Source organism: Lactuca virosa, chromosome 9 (assembly GCF_052849685.1).
Source record: "Lactuca virosa cultivar CGN04683 chromosome 9, Lactuca_virosa_CGN04683_v6, whole genome shotgun sequence".
Classification (NCBI taxonomy): Eukaryota; Viridiplantae; Streptophyta; class Magnoliopsida; order Asterales; family Asteraceae; genus Lactuca; species Lactuca virosa.
The window spans coordinates 153851631-153858340 of record NC_136434.1 but is presented as its reverse complement, the minus strand read 5'-3'; positions in this window follow the sequence as shown (position 1 = coordinate 153858340).

Sequence of the window (6710 nt, the reverse complement as noted above, 5' to 3'; positions counted from 1 at the left end):
GCGAACAGGATTCGCGAAACCGACATAGAGGTACAAGGTAATGCAGCCGATATCCGTCGCCTGGACAGGGTGCAGGAGGATGCCCAACCCAGAACCGACACACTCCAAGACCAACTAAACACAACCCTCTCTGAGATAAGAGAAATGAGGGAGCAGCAAGCCACCTTTGACAGGCGTCTCATGGGGCCAACAATCAGACACGGAGTCAAGCTCCAAGCGCAAACCACATTGCAAGTAGTACTTGCCCGACTCCCAAAATTTTGTTATAGAATAGGATCTCGACTAAAAGTCTTACTTTTTTCTAACTTTTGCAATCGGAGACCTTTAGAAAGGTCGAAAATTTTCCTAACTCCAAAATGTAACCCAATATATGTGTAATATATAAGGAAGTACTCTTTTTGTGTGTTAATTCTTTGCCTACCACTCGAATTCATAAGTTTATCTATAAACTATAATTATGAATCAAAATCGAGAACCTTGTTTATGTCGAACCCAATTCATGAAGTGTTGAAAATGGTTAACTCATTAACACACGACTTTCAAACATGTGAGACTTATTGTCTTCCATTAACTTTGTTTCAGCACGATGCCTCCTCGTAGGTCAGCACGCCGAAATACGACACCAACACCGCCACCACCACCTCCAACGTACGATCCTGCTATGGTACAGGCTGCCATCACCGCAGCAGTAGCAGCTACGCTATCCCAAATAAACTCTAATGGAGCCGGAGGGAGCGGGAGTAGTACCAATCATCAGAACCATGACACTGGTCATGGTCATGTTAGGGAATGCACCTACAAAGAATTCTCGAACGCCAAACTGAAAATGTTCAACGGCACTGGAGGAGTCATTGCACTTATGCAATGGTTTAAAAAGACCGAGACGGTCTTTGAAATCTGTTCATGCCAAGAAATAAGCAAAGTCAAGTTTGCTGCTTGTACCTTCACGGACCGAGCCCTCACATGGTGGAAGGGGTATGTGAAATCCGTATCTCTTCCAGTCGCCAACGCCATGAACTGGGAGGACTTGAAGGTCCTACTGTTAGAAGAATACTGCCAGAGGGGCGAAATTCAAAAACTGGAACAGGAATTATGGAACTTGAAAATGGTTGGTTCTGACCTAGCCGCCTATACGGCCAGGTTCAGTGATTTGTCAGCCCTATGCCCGGGAATGGTCAACCCGGAGCCGAAGAAAGTGGAAAGATACATCTGGGGGTTGTCACCCCAGATTCAAGGGCATGTTTTGGCTTCCAACCCAGTTACATTCAACAGCGCAAAGCGCCTGACTCAACGACTAATCGATCACGGGGTTAAACAGGGCACTATCACAGTTACTGCTGACCCTCCGAAGGAGGTAGAGGACCGAAGGAAACCCTGGAACAAGAGAAAGGGGCAAGCCCCGCAAGAGAACCCCAAGAGGCAACAGTTAGTGACAGCTCACGCTGTTATTGTCCCTACCACCCCCGCACCAACAAAGCCGTACATCGACAATCTGCCGAAGTGCAATAGGTGCAACTTTCATCACCATGGACCCTGCCGTGAGATGCATTGCACCAAGTGCAACCGGAAGGGACACACTGTATGCTTTTGATCTGTATCGGAACATGACATCCCGAGGTTTTGATATAAAAGGAAATTATATATTTCTTAAAGAAAGGTTTTGATAAATTTTTATCATGTTTGATTTTGGGAACAAATTCCGCAACACTTTTAATCAAATGATTACTCTGATTTTATTTTAAAAAGCATAAACGAAATCGGTCTTTTCTGGCCGAGAAATTAGGGGATATCACATCTGAGGCAGAGTTACTCAGTCGACCGTCCAATTCATCTTAATTATTCATAACTTGTATATTCCAGGCGATCGTAGTGGTACCAAGGAGGATCGTAGTATAAAGTATCGAAACTAGTTATCAAAGCACTTTCACAGTATGTACTCGCTCATCGCGGTACGATAAGTAGAAGTGTTAACATCAAGGGGAAAACAGAAAGCACTAGAACATTTACAAAGAGTACATTTTCGAGCACACTAGGGAAGTACATCATCGTATAACAAACGTTTCTTTAAAATCGGCCCAACTTTGTTCAGTAAAGAGTCTGTTTCTATCATTCATCATGAGTTGGCGTGGTCCTCACCATACTAAGTTCATATGTTCCTAACGCCTCGACTGTCAAATTCACGAAACCTTCGTCATTTGTAACGAAAGTCCGACCTAGACCTCAGTTTTGTCCTTCATATTCTAAACCCCGAAGTACTTATGCGAAGAGTACTTTGCCCTCCGAAGCCTTGCCGCCGTATGTTCAACAGACCTTCCCGAAATACCGCTCATCCAACAGACCAAGTTCAAGCACAGAGGGTAAGGATAAATACAGCCCACCTGTCACTATTCAGTGTATACGCGAGGGTGGTATATGATTATTATTACGTAGATCTAGTATGTGTGCTTCTGCCATATCTCCTGTTCCTTGTTTGGTTGTAGACCTGGGGCAGAGTCGCACATCCGACCGTCTTACAAATCCTAACTATATACGACTTGTATACACGAGGTAATGATAGATGGACCAAGTATGAATCCTATCATGGACATTAGGGCAAAGTTGCCAGGTCTACGAGTGGGTATTCTGCTAATCAGAGGAGCGCAACCCCAGTACTACTGCCAAGAAAGCTAATTTCGGGACGAAATTCCATCTAACGGGGGGATGATGTGACAACCCGAAAATTTTTGCCTTGTAAGTTCAGCCATTCAACTTAACCGAGTGTCAGACTCGTTCCTGCTATCAGTTAGCCTTGTCTAGAGTCTGTTTAAGGGTTCAAAGCTCAGTACCTTCAAGCATTGAGTATAGGATTGGGTCGCGTAAGTTCCTAGCCTTAAAATCAAGCCCTACACTCCATTTGAGGGAGTGTACGGCCGTACACATGAGTGTGCGGCCGTACACACATGTGTGTGCGGCCGTACACCCATGTTAACCATACACCCCCTCCATAAGAGTGATATCCTTTCATTGTTAAGCTATTTTCTGAGTTTCCAAGTCAAGAACATCGATTTCTCTCTCAACTATCATCGAGCCTTTCACCCGATCTTCAAGAATGTAAGCCTTCTTCCGTTTTGATTTGTTGTTATCCTTCTTCACCTAGTAACACCCTTTGATTTCATCCATTTGAAATCATCTTTTGGCTACATCTTCAAATCTTCATCCATTTCACCAAGAACACCAAGAACACACACTTGTTCTTGGTGATTGTGAAACTTCTTGAGCCTCCAGATCGTAAGTACTCCTTCCCTATACGTAGAACTTGTTAATAACTCTATATTAACACCTTAAAACCGTCCAGAACTCAAGAACATAAGGAGTGTATGGCCATACACCCATGTGTGGCCGTACACACCTCAAAACACCCCTAAAGGGCCTTCAAAGTGCATTTCTAGCTTCAACACTTGATGAGCAATTGTCCCACAAGCTTCCCTATCATTAGAAAACACTTTTGTGCACTTATTACCATGAGTGTACGGCCGCACACTCCATGGCCGTACACGCATGGCCGCACACTCCTCATTGTGGCCGTACACTCCCCTTAGATGAATCACATGTGATTCTAACACTTGGTCGAAGTGTTTCCTAGTCCTTAAAGGTGTTTTCTTTCATGTGGTTGCTTCTAAACCCTATATTTATGCCAATATATGCCATTATATGTCATTTAGGATTCATTGTGTCTCGGGACTTCATTCTTGGAACTTCTCATCCTTACGCGCATATTCGTTTGAATCACCCACATAAGGTGAGTTCATACCCCTATAATGAATCTTTTAACTGTTTTAAATGCTTTTAAGGGGGGGGGGGGAATACAAGTTGAACACAATGATAATTGTGTAAATGTTTGTTATAAACATCTTTCAAAAGATTGCTTATGTCTTTTATAAGTGATCAAAACATTTCAAAAACTCTTTTAAAGTTTTGTTACTTTATAGTTTAACAAAACTCCGTTTTTAAAATTCAAGCATAACTTAGTAGAAAAATGAGTCTTTTCAATAACAGTTCAAGTAAAATACTAGTAAACTATAAGGGGTATAGTTTAGAGGTTCCGTTCATACTAGATGCTAGAACATACTATAAAGAGAAACAGGGAGGTAGATACAATACATCAGAGAGACATACTATATACTATAACAAAGAGAACATACTAAGATACTATAACATAACGAACATACTAAGATGCTATAGCATAAGAACAACTACATGATCTAAGTATACCAATGAATCACTAACTCATTGTTCTAAACAAAAGGTGATAGTAAAATTGGGTATACATGATCATATAACTTTAATGTGAGCCTACTTCACGGCTCAACAACAGGTTTGCTGAAGTCGCATTTGGTTCCCAGAATCTCTTGCAGGGAGAGCGTATAGTATGGGGACTACTCATCACATTATGACCTTAATAAAACAAACATGTTTTAAGGTAATCAGTACTGCAGGATGTCAATTCAAAAGACAACTGGGCACTTATAATTTCCCATTACTTTCATTTTGTGACAGTTCCACTTAAAAGTTAATGCAAACTATTTTCGAGTCAAGATAGTTATAAACTAGGGAAAACTTACATTTTACAATCGACAAATAGAACAGTCGAGTCTAGTACATTCAGTAGAAAGGGGGCCTATAATGCTAACTGTATGATTCCTTAGTGTATGCATTCAGGGATATATATTAATCGGGTCCGACAGGTAGTAGGATGTGTGCTTTCCGCTTCACTTCCTGTTTCTTGTTTGGTTGTGGGCTTAGAGCAGATTCACCCAGCCTACTATCTGTATGATCTTAGCTATATATATGTTCCATATACACCAAGTAATCATAAGGGGTAACAGGTATGGGCCAGGTCATAGGACACTAATTCAATGCACCGTTTTCTAGTACAAAACATACTTTTCAAATAGAACTTTTGGTATACAAAACTAGAAACTAAACCAGTAAAGGGTTTGATCCATTTTATTAAACCAGTATAACTTAAAGGACCTTAGGTGGTTACTTCTACAATAGCTTAGTTTATACATCAAGGTTATATATAATTAATATCCGATAGGTAGTTGGATGTGTGCTTTCCGCTTCATTTCCTGTTCCTTGTTTGGTTGTGGGCTTAGGGCATATTCACATAATCAACTTTCTGTTCGATATTAGATTATATATGGCTAGTATAAACTAAGTGATTATAGAAGGAACCACTGTGGTTACCATTTTTATTAAAAGAAATAAGGGTTTTCTTAAAGAATCTTTTCATCAAATATAAAGGAACTATTACAGTTAACTCCGTGAGTACCAAGTGAATACGCTAGGGTTATATACAACGATGATCTAACAAACAATTGGATGTGTGCCTTCCACCTCATTTCATGTTCCTTGTTTGGTTGTGGGCTTAGGGCAGATACACACAACCGATTGTTTGTTTACTCTGAGTCTTATATAACTTAGATCCATTTAGTACTCATAGAAAGGATTGTAGAGTCATTTTTACTTATCTTTCATCAAAGAAGGAAATATAGGATTTTCTGGAGGAATAGGCAAACTTTTCTAAACAGAACTTGCAACCTACTTACAACTTACTACAACTTTCTTACAACTTACTTACATCACTAAAATCTTATGAACTCACCAGCTTAAATGCTGATCTACGCTTTCAAAATAACTTGTATTCTCAGGAGACCAGTACACAGGTACGCGCACTGGGATTCAGAAGATGGAGCATAATAGCTTCAAGTCTTTTTGTTATTTGCTATGTATTTTATATTATGTGAATCACATACTTTGTAAACACTTTATTTCTAAAGAAATGGTTGTTTATTACTTTACTTACTATGATGCATGACTTGTGATACTAAACATGACGTCCTCCACCCCAGAACGTCGTGCCGGTTCTGTCGCGAAACTTCGACAGGTCATAAGTTCTTCGTTATAACTCGGATTTCGGGATTATTTATATCTCCGGAATCGTTGTTTCAACTACTACAACTTTCTTCATAGATATGGGCTTTATCTAATATTTATTTTCAACGCTTATTTTTATCCTTAACTTATTAAATCATAATAATTAAGCATAAAACACATAATACTCAAATAATACATCTTATTATTTCAAAACAAGTCACAAAGGTTGGCCTAGACTATTACATCATCGTTAATGCCTAGCCTAGAAACACGGGCGTTACAACATTGATTATAATCAATCTCTAAGTCCAAAATTATGTTTCCCGATTTCTGGATTTGTAATGACTTGATTGGACTTGAAATTGAACACATAAATTGGTCTTGGTTGGGCCCAACACTATATAGTCAACATCAAATTATCAAGGGGCACAATGATATCGATTTTCCTGTTAGGGAAAAAGGAACGAGTTATGTTGAATATTTAGTCATACAATTTACATATCAAATCACACACAGAATAACCCTTTATAACACCAAGTTAGGAGATGCGTTTGAGTCAACCAATGCATAACTGATATGTAAACTATGAACTACCCATCTTTGTTTTAAGAATAGTAGATATTATCGTCTTAGAATTATTAGTGACAAGATTCACGAAGTAATCTCTAAGCATGTGTTTATCTAATACTTACAATCCCTATTTTCGAAGAACTCATGAATATGTAGCAATTCCAATTGTAATGTCTTAACCTCAATCATCAATCTACAATCAATTCATCACAGTCTTAATT